We start from the raw sequence: 17,781 nt of genomic DNA on the forward strand, positions 1-17,781 counted from the left end.
GCAATTACCAGAACTTAATAGGTGTGCTCTGAGACTAGGCACCAAAGCAAAGCCCTTCAGGGGACAGGAGAATAGGCAGAATCACAGCTAGTTCCTGCATTCCAATCTGTTTTAGGCAGGACTTACGCACAGGATTTCTCCAGTGGGGGCAATTCCAGGCATGCTCGGAGACAGAGATCTCTATGCTTGGGGAACGCAAACTCAAACAAGGCGGTGAGTTTAGGCACTTCCAGCATTAGGCAGCCACTGAGTGGGAATGTTTTGGATTGTAATTTAAAGTGCAGGATTGTAATTTAAAGTGCAGGCAATTCAGATCTAAGTAAATCCTACTTTAAGAACTAAACCGTTTTAGTGGATACTCTATTGGACATTCCCCTGTAAAGCACAACCTTTGGCTGGGGACTCCAGCCATTACTGCATGTAAAAAAAACCAGGTATACCAACTAACCCTTCACTTGAAAATCAGAGATTTGCCAAAGGGGCACCAACAATTTCTGGCAACCTGCATATTGCCAATTAAGCTGCAGTCCTAACATTTGCAAAAAGATAAATAAATATCTCCTCTCTCTGAACGCCCCTCTCGCTTCCCATTTTTTTCCCCAGGCTGACTAGCCAGTGGAACAATGACTGCCATTCAAAATATATCTGGAAACCACTCATTTATTGTGTCCCTAGGAAGTCCACCCAACTACAGTTCTTTGAACTAGTAGTTGTGTGAAAGATCTTTAGGAAATGTATGTGCATTTACTGGTGCCACAGAAGGTACAAACAGAGGATAGCAATGGGAAATGTCATCCAGAAACGCTCTTGAATATTTGATTATATACTTCACAAGAAAACAGAAGTCTCTGCCAGATATATGATGCTTCCTTCATGACACATGCAGGTAGGGGGCTGGGATAGCTGTCTTTTATTACAGGGGCAAAGGTTTCAGAAGTGCCTCAAATGCCCAGCAGCGTAAGATGTGACATTAACTCCCTTTACCTACATCTCATTACACTTGAAAAAAATCTGTTTCTCATGTGACATGGAGAAGTTCATCACTTCCTTGTCCACACCGAGGAGAGCGCAACGCATTTTATGCGAAACTGAAGGAGAAGGAACCAGCCCAGTTCCTTTCCTTGGGCTTGCAGGTGTCTAGCACCAGCCAGCGGCTGCCGGGGGACCGCAGGGCTGCCGGCCGGGCGGCGGCGGCTTCCCCGACCCCAACGAGAAGCCAGGCTGCCCTCTGCTGTGGGAAGAGGTGCTCGGCTAACAGGACAAAAGCCTTGCTCTCCCGGAGAGCGGGGTCGGAAGCGCTTGCTGGTTTTGCCACCTTTAAAACCCCCAGGAAGAATGGAAAAAGCAGAGAGCGTTCAAGAGCAGGTCCCTGAACTGCATTCTAGGATCTGCCACAGATCTTGAAAAACAGAGAGGACAAAACTGCCATGAATAATTACAAAGCGCTTGCTGGTTTTGCCACCTTTAAAACCCCCAGGAAGAATGGAAAAAGCAGAGAGCGTTCAAGAGCAGGTCCCTGAACTGCATTCTAGGATCTGCCACAGATCTTGAAAAACAGAGAGGACAAAACAGCCATGAATAATTACATTTTCTATAGTAAACACCGAAAAGACACCAACTGCTTAACAGTTCTTTGTTTTATGCTCATCATAAACTATGCAGCCTATCCCAAAAATAAAACCCAGCATATTCCATACTGACTGATGATCCCTTACGGTAAATGAGGATTCATAGACTTTGAAAAATCATGGCTGCTGTAGGGACCCTGAAAACTTCAGATTACAAAGTACAGTAGCAAATTGTCTATAGTCATAAATAAGCACTTATCTGTGCTGCTACAGTCATATTTCATATGTAAATTCTTTAGATTGGAGAGAGTACAGCTTCTGTTATATGACCTGTCGGGGAGTACAATAGGCTCAAATAACTTCCATGAATATTTTACACCAATACGTTAGCATGTTTTAACTTTCACTGACCATTAAATATTCAGTGGCTGAAAGGAAAGCTCTCCTTATGCATGTCTGTTACTTACCCACATTTGGCAATTCAAGCTACTCGGAGCGATAGATAAATGGCCCTCTTCCTCTTCGTTTTCTTTATTTTTTCAAGCTTGCCTTGTGATTATGGGGAACTACAACTTCAAAATGATGAGGACTGTCAAAGTGGAATTTACTGCAAAAGAAGAGAACAGAATCTGCCCATTTGTCCAGCAGGTATTTGTAGATAATTTACCAGAGATTATTAGCTTCTTTAGTCACATACTGCTCAATAAAAATGCAGTCAGACTTTAATTCCGCTGAATGCTACAGGAGCCCTTAGACAGTAAGTCGGGCTTGCTGAAATTCATATTGTAAAAGGTAAGTAAGCTTAAACAACAGGTATAGAGCACTCAATTTTATTGTAATAAGATTCGCATATCAGAAGATTTCCTTTCTGTACTGCATAGTAAAACAATATTGAAATGGGGGAATATTTTTGTTGAAGCAGGAGTCATTTAACTGATTTAGGTGTTATGACATAAATAAGCTACAATATTTAAACTGGAAAGACACTAACTCATCCATCTACATAATACAGCTGCATTATTTAAAGAAAAATTGACAAGAATTTTTGTTGTTGTTCAAAGGCTTTTTCTGCCCTGAAGGAAGCATCACACCAGTTCCGTGTCCCCCAGGAACTTTTCGTTCAGAAGGAGCAGCACTGATACCACACAGCTGCTTGACATGCCCAGTGGATTTCTTTAATCCCATACCCGGCCAAAAAGCATGTCTTCCATGTGGCTCAGAGGCAGTGCAGCCTGCAGAAGGGCAAGAGACATGCATCTGTCTTGGGAAAGGTCAGGTGTTTCAGGTACAGGAGCAGTCCCGCGGAAGCCATTCAGTCTTAACACACATCAGTATTACTTCACACTTTGTTCTTCATTCTCTTTGCTTCACCTGCACTACCCTATTCAGTCTCGCTCTCTTTAGCATTGACAGCCTTCAGTCCTACACCTCATTTCCAATTACACAGACCCACAGGGAGGGGGACGGGGACACTGGATCTACATATGTTCCGAGTTTCTTCAGGGCTACATCAATCTTCCCCCTTCACTGGAAGGTAAAGGGTATGGGTATGGACATCAAAGTTTCATCTGACCTTGGTCAGATAAGGTGCAATGCTTAATGCAGCAAGGTACAGAACAGTATCTGCATGAGACTGAAGGTTCCTAAACAAATACCTGTTTTTTCTTTCAGCCCCGTGACGCTCATTGCACATGCCCTCCAGGTTATTGGAGGTCCTTAGGTGATGGAAGACACTGCGTCAGACAAGCGTATGATATTTGTCGAGATTCAGCCCCTCGAAATCAGGAAGGACAATGTTTAACCAAGAAAGGATGGGCTCATTATTGCTCAGAGAAGGTATTTCAATTTTTGCATTAGTTAAATCCAAAGACCATGCAGAAACTGCCCTAAAAGCAAACTCCCAACCTCTTCCTTCAGAAGGCACAGACAGCATGGCAACCAAGTGTTATTAGTGTTTTCACAGGAGGTTTTGCCTCTTCTTCAACCTGAAACAGGAAGCCCAGATTTCCTTCCTCACTTAAGGAACACCTGGACATTACTTGTACTGCTATTTTATTCCTTTTTCTCCTCCTGCAGGTTTGTACTGTCCCCAGAGATTACCAAGGCTATGACAAGGTTCTTGGCCTCTGCATTTGTCAAACTGACAGTCTGGAGAGTGTGTGTAATTCTCAGTGTAGAAGACAACAAAGAGATACTCTGCAGGTCGCTTGTACAGAAAAAAATGCTCAGCTTTTTATCACTTATAGAAATGGGAGCAAGGTAAAAGCCGCGGTTATTTTCACAATCTACCTATTTTTGCTAGGCTTTCTAGACTTTTAGTAATCTTTTAACCGAAGAACACCTTCATTCCTTTTTTCTTAGAAAACTATAGAAAGCAACAAACAAAACCCCCAGACACTATTCTATTATATGCAAAGCGTATTTTTGTACCTGGTCTTATATTGCAACTGTGTGAAAAATTAATGTAAAAATATTTCTGAACTCTTTTTCTATTAGACTGCTGTTTTCTTAGAAGAATTAAGAACAGTTCTACTAAGACCATATTTCTCTTTAAAAGATGTCTGCGCTTCAGCACAAAGCAAATATACCAATCCAACATACATCGTGAAAATGAGCGGTAAGGGAAAGTATAACAAGAGCTATAGTATTATCTGGGTATTAAATGGCTTTTATACACAACAAGCCTTTCCATGATATTTATAACACAAACAATAAGAAATCTTGACAATTATATCCTGATAGCATGCAGCAATACAAATTCATCACTCCATGCAACATTCATCCCACTCAATCCCAAAACATTCATCTGAAATCTGTATATTTCCAATATTACAGGAAAGGACAGATATTCAGAGATTTTCTCCCATTCCCTAAATTGTGATAAACAGAGATGAAGAATATCTTTGCCTGTCAAAGGACTCCTTTCTCAGGTCCTTTATCTGTACAGATTTTCTCTTGGGCCTCAGATTTTAATGTGCTTTTACCAAGTAGAATTAGAAGTAGCTAAACCTTTTTTTCCCCAGGATTCCAGAACCAAGCCATAAGCACTATTTGCACAACTACGTGAAAATTTAGTAATAACAGTAGGATAGAAGCATGGTACCTTTGCACAGTTTCATTGACTTAAGCCAAGCTAAACCAGTTGCTACTTAAGGAACAGGTGTTGCAACACCAAACAAATCCTAAGGGCTTTGAGTAAGGCCCAAGTATTTTAAAGCACTGCCCTAAAATAAGAGGAATGTACTAAAAAGTATACCATTTGGTTTAGATTTTGTAAGTCATACTTGGGGTCTTTGGTGAGCTGATACTCTATAAACTAGAAGGAAAAGCAAAGTCCAACATATTGAAAACCAGAAGTGACCAATGCTTTTTATACCACTTCAGGGAAAGGATTTTTAGGGGTGTATAATCCTGACCCACAACTATTTCACAACTTCATCATGCTAAATGAGGCTTCATCACATCACAAAAATAGGCCCTCTTCAGCAACAGCTCCAGGTAAGTTCTCCTGTAAAGCTCCAAAGCACGCATTTAATACAGCTTCTCTAAGATGTAATTGTGCTTTGTCATATCAACCATCTCCAGTGCTGACATAAATAGGAAATAACAACAGTTAAATCAAACAGAGCTTACCATCTTCAAATTCCTGGAGAAGCTGTTCACACTAAGCATAGCAAAGTTAAACAAAAAGCTTTACCTTCTCCGCACCGGAAGTCAGAACCTCTGCGGCCACAGCCCAAACCCACTGGTCAGCAAACTGCTGCTCTCTGGCCCCCTGCCTTTTCCCCAGGGGCAATGAGGAACAACTGTGTGGGCAACTGTTGAATGCCTCCACCTGCATGTGCACATCACCTGGCACACAGCCCCCTAACACTGCTACCAGCGCCGCGTCCATAGGTATGCAAGGAGGACAGAGCCCAGGAGCAACTACCAGAGCTGAGCTTCTCTCATTTCCTCCCGCATCTCTCCTTTGACTTAGTAATCCTGATCCACAGTTTAGCTCCATTCTTCAGTTCGAATCTACACCATCCTCTCCCGAGGTTTGGGCATGTCAGATCACTTCCTTATTATTCCTTCCGCTTGCATTCCTCTTGGAGAGCAGGACTTGAGTCCCTCTTTAGTGTCTGCAGAGATATCCTCGAATCTATAGGCAAGCCAAATCTGACTAAACATAAAGGGACAGATCCCTTATAAAGGCTGCCGATTTTGCAAGAAGTGCTGCTTCTTTACCAGATGCACCTCAGCAGAACTGTTGCAAAAAGGCAAGAAAATGTGGTGCACAATTATCCAATGTCAGGAAAATGCCAGTGGCGTGTTTGCGTGCTCTCTTGTAAACCTTATTCTGGAAACCAAATTTGCATGTATAACGCTTAGTCATAAAAATGAAAAGGAAATGCTATATCCTGCAGTTGTTCTGTAGACAGAAAATGATCAGTAATGATCCGAACCTAACGAGGTCTGTGCTTTTACAGTTAAGTCTGGCCATGAAGAACGTAGGTCTTCCTGGGTACAAAGCCTGAGACCTTCAAATTCCACATCAAAAATCATATTCACTGGCATCTTAAATCCTACCACGTGCATTAATGTTAATGTTACCATCATGTTCATTGTCTCCAAGGAGCATTACCCCGTTTATGATGTGTAAGTACAAATGCTGAACATAGAAGAACTTAGCTAATGCACTTTTACTTAAGCTACAGAGAACAAGGCCGAATTTTTCACTTTTTTCAACATCAAATTAAGAGAAAACATGACTAGGAAGAGTAGAAATCTCATTATTAAACATACTTCAATGTCTTTTTGACAGAGAAGACATTGTGGCACAGTAGGAAACAGCACGTAAGGTGTTAAGAAAATAACATTCACTTATTAAAATAAGCAAAATTAAACATATACATACTGTTCCTGATGTCTTGCTGATGCTATTTCTGACCTGTGTTTGCAGTCTTTGCAACTTGACTTCTCACTGACTGACGCTATATAGTCCCTCTAATTGATCTTAAATTCTCTTCCCTTTTTTGTAGTTATTGTGTTTTAGGATCTTATTGGAGCTAAGGTTTAGATTTTGATAAAATAACCCAAATGGAAACAAGTAGTTCCTACTGCACTGAAAGCCTTAGGAGCTCTGCCTTTGTGGCTTTTATTTGGGTGGTTTTGTGGGTTTCTTCCCCTATGGCCTATTTTGCTTTCATTTCTGGCATTCATCCAGTTTCAAAGCATACACATTACACCAGGGACACATAATCAATAACAAAATCTACACGTGGTTTCCATGTTCTCCATGTTGACATCTGCAGTGATTAAACACCTATAAGGGGTCCCAGTGACTCTTTCTTCACTGCTAAACAAACACCCATGCTGCTTAGGGTTAATTCCTGCTACTTCACATTTGTTTTGGGGAGAACTAGTTGGAGCAGCCCAAAACAAAGCAGGGGGTGAGTAAACAGTGGAGCTGTGTGGGCAATTAGAGGTTCAATGCCTAAACTCACACTGATCCTCAGTTATTTAGTGGTATGGATGAACCTTGAGTGACAACTATGCCTTAGTAAATCTCTGCTGTAATTATGAGCCTACACCAAAAAAATGTGTAGTGACAAGAACTGACTTTTCTACTTTTGCCCCTAGAAACAACCTGTACAACACGAATGCTGAATTTGACTGGGGAGACCTTCGAAGCCTCAGAGAGGAAGTAAGAGAGGCCTCCCAAAAATTCCTCTTCTTCCTTTTCCGGTTCCAGTCCCCCGGTACCTATGTGCTACGGCTGAGTAGCAATCGGCACAAAAAAATGGTTTGTATCAAGGAATCCTGTCTTTGCGTTTACAATGTCCCTCTTAGCAAAGCACTTCATGTTCCATATGAATGTTTGGAAACACAGGAAATTTTCAAAATAATAGTGTGCATCTTTCCATTTTTGTACATCATACTGTACAGGTGAGTACAGCAATAAATATGTGAGTTTGCATGCATGCGTGCTATGTATTTGAGTGCAAAATGGTGCAACTGCTGCAAAGCTTCGACTCAGTGTAACAGACTAAATAACACTTCATATTTAAATCAACATGCGTATTTAAATCAGATGCAATGACATGTGACTGGCCTTTCTATTTATGCTCATTTCATTAAGTACGTTAGGGTCATGCCGCTTGGAGGACAGTGTTACGAAGAGGGGCCATTCTTCCCCACAACACCCAGATATGCTGTACAGGTGGGCATTGCAAAAAACCGAGACCTCCTACTGAAACCTGACTGGACAGCAATTACTGGAGTAATTGCAGGACTTCTCATATTGCTTATTGCCTCTGTGGTATTGACAGTAAGTAATAGCTACACACTTTTTCTTTTTTTAAAGGGTATTACAAGATTTTGCACAATGAACCCGCAAGCTATCTGTTCCCTTAAGCATCAGCTATAAAGTTGAAAATTAGAACAAATTGTAACTCAACCTCATATTTTATATATAGGGTAAAATTCATCCCTATGAATTGATCCAGCACCACCAAAGCCTCGGTATATTTACATGTTCCACAGGCCACTTAGAGAGACTCAAGGTATAGGTGAATTTCATTCCTATTTTCTGATTCATTAGATCAAACCATAATAAAATTCTTCACAACTGACATCTCTTCAGGAAGGAATGACATCATCAATGAGATTATAATTATTTTTTCTTTAACGTCTGACCAAGCCTGCCTCAAAATAAAGAAGACGTAGATAAGTCCTGGAGAGCTATTATAAAGAACTGTGAGTCATGAATAAGTTTCTCCAGTGGTCATTCATGTGGCATTCAGTTTTGCGCTCCTTATTCAGACAAAAGTCCCAGTGACCACAACATACCTAAGATCAGATGTGCTGTTTCACAATTAAAACCCAAGGTGGTCCTTCAGACTGTTAAGCCCCCAAACAGCCATTCCTTTATGTTTCTAGCATGTTCTGAAATCAACAGGCTTTTTCTGCAACCAGACTACTGAGGTAATGATAGAAAATGTGATTTATTCATCCAGCAGATACAAAAACAGATAACTATACTTCCCCTTGGTTTCAGCCTTATCTGCTGGGATTACTAATTCTCCTGATTTAGAACAGATTACTTTAATGATGTACTTAGAAAAGAGATTCTCAGGGTCTTTGCCTAACAGGTGATGATGCATCCTGCTTGTTGAGTGAATAACATGTGAACCACATTAATAGAACTTGTCAAAATGAGAAAAGGAACTTACTTGTTTGATTTTATTGTGTTTTGCAGCTTCTTTGTCAGGGACTTAGCTGGTCAGAGAAAGGCACTACCTGCCCTCCATTTCGAAGGCAGCAGCTGAAGTATAATCTGGACACCTATTCCTCCAATGTATCAACAGTCTTTTCCATTAAAAAATGTCACCCCTCTCTGCAGAACAGAGGTAGTACGGATGATGACTCTTGCAGCACTGATGGAACAGGTCAGATAACAAAAAGACTAAACAACAGTGGGTCTACCTGGTTACTTGCATATAATGGAGCCAGAATCCCATGTTTAGCAATGTGCAATGGCTGCTAAGTTCAGTGATTTACATGAATTCTTTGTTCAAAAAACAGTCTTAAATGAAGAAAATACTAATAAACGAATATCCATGTTTCAGCCTGCTTCCTGAGAAGGGGTGATGTTTGGGAGCTTGAAGAACAGATAGACCTTGAGTCATTTAATACCAATGTTTTCTTTGAACTTTTGCTGAGACAGTCGTTATCTGTCACAACCAAACTGGGCCATTTCAAAGAAGAGGTAAATTGTGTTTTGGGGCTACTCATATATATGTAGAAAGAGCCTAAAACATGTTACTTTGTCTGTTACCATTGTTTCATTAACCTTTGGCTATTAGGTACATGCTTTATTTCAACTTTTGTCTTTTTAGAACATGAAAAACAAATATGTACCCATACTCTTAAGCATGTTGTTTATACCATGTAATAAAGTGGGAAGAGTAGTGACCTTAAGGCAGAACATTTTGGTTTTCTTATGCTTCTGCACTGAACTGATACCATTTTTGGAAAGTGACTTCATCTTCCAGTTTCAATTTTTCATCTGTAAAATGAAAATAATATGGATTTCCTAGTCAAACACTTGAGAGCTGCAGATTAAATTGAGGAGAAAAATAAATGAATAAATGAATACACAGTAACACAGATATGGAGCCTCATTCTGTTATTTGAATTTTATAATAATCTCTCATCTGAAATCAATGGGACAGCATTGCACAGCCCTAATGATGAATCTACCTGTAATACTCATCTAACTTCACTTGTGGTTTAAAGGACAGTAGAGGGAGCTGGCATTACAGCATGCAGTTAACAGATGAGCAGTGTGGAGAAATCATCGCACCCTAATCTGAGACAAGCTAGCATTAATGTGTTTTGCACTGAAAACTCAGATGCCAGCATGTGTTTTAATTACATAGAGGCATCTATTTTGAAGAGAGACTTCACCATCTCCAAATCATCTCTTACAGTCTTAACATAATCATTTTTTTTCTTTTTTTTCGGACCTCAGGTAAAAACTATATATCGCAAGCTTACGAGTGAAATATCTTCACTGAAAAACCTTTGGATAACGACACTGAGTGTCCCAGAAGAGATGCAGACTTATGAGAGCACAATGACAGAGGCTTACTTAAAAGCAAAACAGCAGGTACAGCTCAGTTCAGCAACATTTACACATGAAATAACAAGTGAAATTCTCAGTACTCTCTTTTTATAATTTTAGGCATGGTCATATAAAACCTCACTTCTGGAATTGTAGACATTCCATATTTCATAGGCTGCAAAACAATTGACATTGTAATGTCTGTGAACAACAGGCTACGCTGGGCCTTTAAAGCATTTAAAGTTGCTGCTACGGCTTCGTGCTAACACAGAAACATATCTCTCAAAGATTACTCATTTTTTTTTCTTTTCTTGATCTGTCTGAATCATCCATGCATCCCATCTCTTCTTCTGGGAGCTCTTGTCTCTCTGCTTTGGTAGCAGAGGTTTCAGCTTAAATTCATCTGCCTGAGTGTGTGTCGCAACTTCTTTTTCCACATCAGAACTGTACTTGTTTATATTGTTACAAAAGTTCTAAGAATTAAACAATTTCATGCCTTGAAAACAGAAATATACTCATTGTCTCACTTGGAAAAATGTATATACTACACAGTAAGGAGTTTCAAAAGCTAATTCTTTCTTAAGGACTTAAGACATCACTTGTTAAAAGGATACCCTAAGTTATTAGCTTACTCAGATCTGGATACATGCTGATCGCTTACGTGCTAGATAATTGTAATTCAACATATTAGAGTTGTCAGCATATGTATGCTCAAATCAGATGAACACATCAAAATTATTTTGAATTTCTAACCTTTGCCATTTTAATAAAGGGCAGAAAAGATGCAATGTCTGTTTACATTTGGATAAAACAAAAATAGATGTTTGGATCTTATATTCCACCTAGGCAGAAGAGGAGATGAAGCGAAGGAAACAGCTGGCTGCTGAATATGAGGAAAGTGTGAACAAACAGATGCACTTATTACAGCATGATCTGAAATGTCAGGAAGAGCATTATGTCACATTCAATTCTGCCTTGCGAGAGGTGATGAGATTGGCAGAGATGCTGACAAATAAGGTGGCTGGTAAAGGAAACCAAACAACTCTGTCTCAGCCAGACTCTACAAGGTAATAAACATACTGCAAAATTCTGCTGCAACTTTCTTTTTGCTAGCTAGAAAGCATTTGTGGCAAGCAATAGGCTTGGCTTGTGGTTGGCAGTACATATATCTGTAAGCTGAAAACTGATTCTTGATCCAGAAGATCAGATGATGCAGATCATAATTTTCACGTTTATGTGAAGCAAGCCTAGAAAATCTCAAACAGAGACATAAACTCTGAAGAGACTCCCATCATAATCTCAGGGACAACAATATTTTGAGGGTCCTTTCTCGTGCTACCAGCTGATTTGGCTCTGGGATATCACACCAGTTCTAGTCAGTGTGCCATCCATGCTCTGACAGGTCTTACCGCTGTCAGAATCAGAATAGTGTAATTAACAAGAAAACAGAGACACAGGAAAGTGGTCTTTTTTACTGCATTAGCCAAAGCAAATACTCAGCAAGCTCTCTAATTGCCAAAGTGCAGATACTGTTTGTGTGTCCATCAAAATTCTTCTTTTATTGCTCCCTTTAAATTGTTTTACCTTACCTTCAGATGGTGAGTAACCATCTTTATTTCTTGAATTCCAGCCTGTTAGCCCAGATAGAGGCTGCAAGCAGCAAGATGTCAAGCATAATAACAAAGGAGAGTCACCGCCTCAAAGCATGGGGAGCGCTGGGTGAAGGAATGGGAGCTCACCTTCTTAACAAAGCTAAAACCAGGATACTTACCAAGCAGGAGCTAGTGGGTAACTACAACCTCTAGAAATTTGTTTGAAAATTATGTTAGTGTGTGAGGAAGTGTAGGCAGGTCAGTGTGGCTTAGGTCACAAAATATACAAAATATAGGTCACAAAACATAGCTAGGTCAAAAAGAACTAATAGCAAAGTCAAAAGAGACTGTATTTAGAAAACAATGTACTCACTGAGTTCCCCCTAACAACTTCTGAATTAAGGGGTTGTTACAAAAGCAAAGTCATCAGTAGAACTTTTCTACATTGTTTCTTAGGAAGAGTGTCAGGTTTGCATTCATCAAGATCTTTGGGTACTTGCAAATTATCCCCTACCAACAGAGAGGGAAATGAACTATTCTGTAGGCAAGTCTCAATAAGTTCAATTAATTTGCTCCTATGTGTTTGTCTGCTTTCTAATATTGTTGCACGTGTTTTGGTATGACAAAATGTAAAAGGTACCCTGACACCAAGACATCTTTTTCTTTCACCCTTCTAAAAGGAACAGAATTTAAAAAAGGACAATGAAACTGACCTCGGATGTTTAAATTAACGTTGCAGGCTGAGGCAATGAAATCTAAAATCCTGAAAGGACATTCATGAAACGTCAGTCTCCTCACTGTTATGAAACTCATGCAGACATGGTAGAGAGAGAATCGAATTGCCATGTACTATAGACGTTTCCCCACAGATATCTGTAAAAGGCAGTAGAAAGATCAGTTTCTTTATTCTCACCCCGTCTCTGCCCTTGCATTTGATTTCTGACAAACTAGCAACCCCACCCCATCTTCTGCAAGGCCTACAGGCTGTTTCTTCTCCCCCCCTCCCCACCTATTGTAAACTGCTTTTAGACTCAAATGGCACTGCCCGAGCACCTGACGTTGTCTTCGTGGATCCTGTCACTGGATTGTTAACTCCCTACCCACACTGCACCATGCTGCTCACCAGCCAGTGCCCTGGGCCGGTACCTAGCAATCATTTTCTGCATCCCGAGACTGGAAAGGTACTTCATGTAGCTGGTAACGTTGGTTATGATCCCATCAGATCTAGGCTGGTCTGTGCTGTTGATTCTGCTTCAGGTAAGTGCCACTATGCAATAATCAACTGATCCAACTGCCTATTTGTGGAGTACAGTTACAGTGGGGATACTGGTTAAAACAAAACAAAAACCAAACCAACAAACACCCCCCCCCCCCCCCCCCCCTAATACGCTTTTCCCATAACAAAACCTAAAGAAAACTGAGAAAGCTTCTCATTAGCATGGCACTAGAAGATAGTGTTGTTCAGCTAGATATAAGACTTACTGTGTATAAGATGTATTCTGTGTATAAGATGTATTAGATGTTACAAGGCTTGTATACAAGGAAGTGTTGAGGCATTCCCCATTTCTGACAGATTTCAGGTCCTCTGTTCATTAAACTATAAATATCGTTATATGCTGAGAAGCTTGCAACTTTAAGGAAACGGCCAAAGCAAAAATTAAATTTAAAAAAACCTGTACAATTTTCAGAAAGGGCTTACATTCATTCATTTAATTCTGGGCTTAAAGACAATGAACCTTTACTATCAGCATCCTCTGAAAGCTCCATAGTCTCCATTCTGAGCTCTAATGCTTCCTCGCCATTAGCATTAGTTCACATAACCATGTTAAATTTCTTCTGGTTCTACACATAGGTAAGCGTCGTAAGCCTGAAGTGCCCATATTTCCGTACATTCCTTACCCAGTTTGCCCCAACACTGGCCTACCCATGAAGACACAACTTCCAGTCCTGTGTCCTGAAAAAATGTTTGGTATGGGAGGACTCATGCTAGATCCGGTGACAGAAATAGAAGTTCCGGTGCTTGGGGTTACAATCCATCCTCGCACTGGGCAAAAGCTGACTGTTGGTGGGACATACCTTAACCCCCTTACTGGCATGTTGACACCTCTGGAGATTGGGGGTCCTATGACTGAGCCAGAGGGAGGCAAGATTGTTCCAATACTCGGAGTCGGTTTGGATAGTAACACCGGTAGGTGAATGCTCTTCATGATTCAGTAAGCGTGGTATGCATTTAACCTGCCCCTGACTGATTGATTCGAGTCAGAGCAGAATGAGCCTAAAAAGTCTTTATGTTCACCTCACACCTTTGCCTTCTCCTGTCAAGCCAACTGTGGAACAGTTGTCCAACTTAGCTTTTACAGACAGTAATCCTTCTCTTTTCTATAGTTTTATTTTACAATTTATCACTTTAAAGGTCAATAAATCTATCTAGTGAAACTGTGAAAGACATCTGAAGTCATCATTCATTAACTATGACGTGAACTACTGAAGTTGATTTGACTCTTAAAGATGGTCCAATTGCAGTATTGAAATACTAAATGTAGCATGAAATGCATTATTTAGAGGCTTGGGGGGGTTGAAGTTCTAGATTTTTGAAAGCATTTTCACATACCTATGTTCTTTACGACTCATGTTAGAAGATAGACTAGACCAAAAAAAAGGAGTGGCAACCTTAATCATCTTCTAAAGTAGAAACTAGGAGACTTATTTAACAACATTTTGTGAATCAAATTATTTTATAAACAACCTCAAACTTCCCCCCACTCCATGTGTCCCATTAGACCTATTTCTGCTTCCGTTGAAGTAAATGATCATTGTGCGTTTTTCTGGATGGGAAGGACTGGACCATAATGATGAGTTGCCAGGTGATGTTCTGACTCTCATTTCCTCTTCCTTGACTGCAGGAGAAGTTATACCTCTCGGTGGGCTGGTGGGTCCTTCCGGAAACCTAATGCTTCTTGGAGATTCGTTCACCGAACCTCTGAGTGGGAAAATCGCCCGGGTACATGGAGCTCACCTCCAGCAAGACGAGGTGCTGCCCCACAGCGGAAGTTACCAGGCAGTGTTGGAAGCTGACTGGCTGGTATCACAAACCCATGTGGTGAATGCTCTAAAGCAGTTTAAGGCATCAATTTTGGAAGATACCTGTTTAGTAGCAGGCAGATTAGCAGCACTAAAGGCTTCAGTAGAAGATATGAAGAAGTCTTTCACCACTAGGTTTTATCATGCAATACATTGCTTGCAAAGCCTGGAGAAAAAACAGGAACTAGCTTCAAGTCTCAAGAGTAACGGTGGTAAACTGGGTAGGTATAAAACCGCCAGCCTGTTTTAAGGAGTAAACAGGTGTCATTACGCTGAAGGCTACAGCAATGCACCCATTTCCATCACAGGATTTGGCCAAGACATCAGCACTTCGAAGTTTTTTTGTCAAAATAGCCACTCTAGCAAATCTTATGATTAACTCAGCCAGGTATTATTTGGAAGCTGTAGCAGAAGTAACAGCATCATAAGCCTCTGAAAGTGAAAGCAGTTCTTTTCATCACAAAACTATTTAACGGTTTATGTTTCTCATCTTTTTTGAACAAACTAGGTACGATCAAATATCCTGGCACAGAGATGTGGATCCCTGCAGTTTTTGGAATGAAAATCCCAGATCCTGGTGGGTCCAGTTTGATGGTGCCAATTCTGGGAATAGACTGTGACTGGAATACTAGGCAGCCTTACCCACTCGCAGGAGCCATGGAAGATAGAAATGGAAAAGGTAGAGCAGAAATTGAGTTGGATGATGTAAACAATAAAGAGACAAGGACACGTTATTTTCAGAGTGAGGAAATCACCCTACCAAAACAGATCAGTTTCTACCTCAACACTGAATGGAAAATACCGATTTTCACGGTGTGTACATTCAAAACAAGCAACACCAGAATAACGGTGAAGGAGAGCTAGGACTGAGACCAAATCACACTGTGGCTTTCAGCCCTTCAAAAATCTACTGTACTCTTTAGGAGAACTATTCTGATGTTCTTCTCAGTGATGGGGCCGTAAATAGATGCTATCTGAAGGTTGAAGGTCTGCAGTCCCTTGGTCCGACACTTGGTACATAACATTTACAGCTCAGGAAAACTCAGTTTGTTTTTCATTAGGCAATTTGAAATAATTTTCAGTTCCTTTTGAACTTTAATAAAAGCTGCTCACTAGGGCTCCAGCTGGAATTCGTGATCTAGAATCTAAGCATTACACTTAGTTTTTCTTTATCCACAGGCCTTGTCCCCATTACTATTGGTGCCAGAACCATAAGTCCAATTACAGGTGAAATTGGGCCTGTTATAGGTGCTCAAACCAACCCCTGGACACACAATGTAATTCCTACTGTTCAGTCTCTTGGAGCTTTACCAAGAAGAGCTACAGATCCAGATCTGGTAATTACAGCTCCAGCAAACTATCTTTACTTACAGGTTTGATATCTGTGGGAAATTCTTTGCTGATGCTTTTCCACTACTGAGAGGAAATTTCACTTCTTTCTATGCCCCACAAGTAGTATTTTCTTATAGTGCAAGATGAACTGAAATATATGTATGTCGTTTTACTTACCTCTCCTCTTTTCATTATCTTTTTTTTCTCTCCCTTCTATCTGTATCTTCTGCTGATAGAGTACCTTCTATTTCACATCCTTCCCCTATCCTGAAATGCACATTGCATTCGGACATGAATTATAACACGCAGAGATTTAGGACTGCAAAGCATTCATCCCCTGTGGCAGCAAAGTTGGATATATGCTGTCAAAAGCATTGAATGGAGATTTCATTACTAGCTTCAATGAAGTTTATAATTTTCCTTCAACTTCCTGCAAATCTGAGCTACTATGCCTGTCATTGCTTTACAGCTGGACTTTCTAGAAAAGGAAATAAATTCAAGGCATATATACTGGCATTGCAGAAGAAAAAAGGAAGAAGGGCTTCTTAAAAAGCTGAACTCTCTATTTCTTCATGTCCTTGATGCTGCAAAAGAGGGAAAGGCACAGAAGGTATGGTGCATTCTTTTTGCAGCTGGCTTCAGGAAAGTTCTTTAAAAATTCCTTAAGGAAGTCTTGTTCACACGGATCAAAGTCAAATATCACTGATGCTGCACCCAGGATGGTGGTGTTCTGAATGCAAGACACTTCCCTGCCCAGTACGTTGCAAACCAAAAATGTAAATGGAGACTTTGCTACTTCAGTGCAACCATTCCCAGCACTAAGTGAATGGTGTCAGGTGTCCTAACAGAATAACCAACAGTTCAAATTCAGCATGTGTCTATACACAGCAAGGACAACACAATTCATAGTGGTATCAGAAACAGGGGATCTGCAATCAGTTTCTACACAAACAGAATAATTAAAAGGCTAGGAAAAAGCAATAACCAAATTAGACAATCTCTTTCTCTCATCTGTCAGAGGAAAGAGTATCGTAACAGCTCACTATGTCACAAGTTGCAATGTTACCTAAAGCTCCCTCTCCTCTTCCATTTCTTACAGATAAAATACAAGGAAAAAGTGAAAGACATTGAGGAAATGTGCCATTTTCTCAAAGGGTCTTCTCTGCAGGAAGCTGAGAGACGAACCTCAAAATATTTTAGTAGCCAGCTGACCACCAAACTATCCTTACTATTCAAAGGTACAAAAGGGTAGCTACAGCCAGAAGAGAGGGAGGCAGGGTTGTACATAATTTTCTGTGATGTTTGCTCCCTCTGACAAGTTAGCTTAAGCCTTACAAACTACTTACGTGTCCTCCTGAAGCAAGACAATACAGAGGTAGGATCTGAAAATTGGGCTGTTCTAAAAGATAAAGAATGTAGATGTGGTGAAGCATGCTGAGAAGGCATATTACTTCAGATTTGCTTTGTGAATTTCCAGTAGATTATCAGATGGGTGCTACTGCTAATATTTGCTGTTTATAGCTGACAGAGATGAAAATGAACAGGAAATACAGGTTCTGTTGAAGATCAGAAAGGCACTGGAGAAGCTGATGGAGTT

The sequence above is a fragment of the Aptenodytes forsteri genome, unplaced genomic scaffold, assembly GCF_000699145.1.
Source record: "Aptenodytes forsteri isolate BGI_AS27 unplaced genomic scaffold, ASM69914v1 Scaffold841, whole genome shotgun sequence".
Lineage (NCBI taxonomy): Eukaryota > Metazoa > Chordata > Aves > Sphenisciformes > Spheniscidae > Aptenodytes > Aptenodytes forsteri.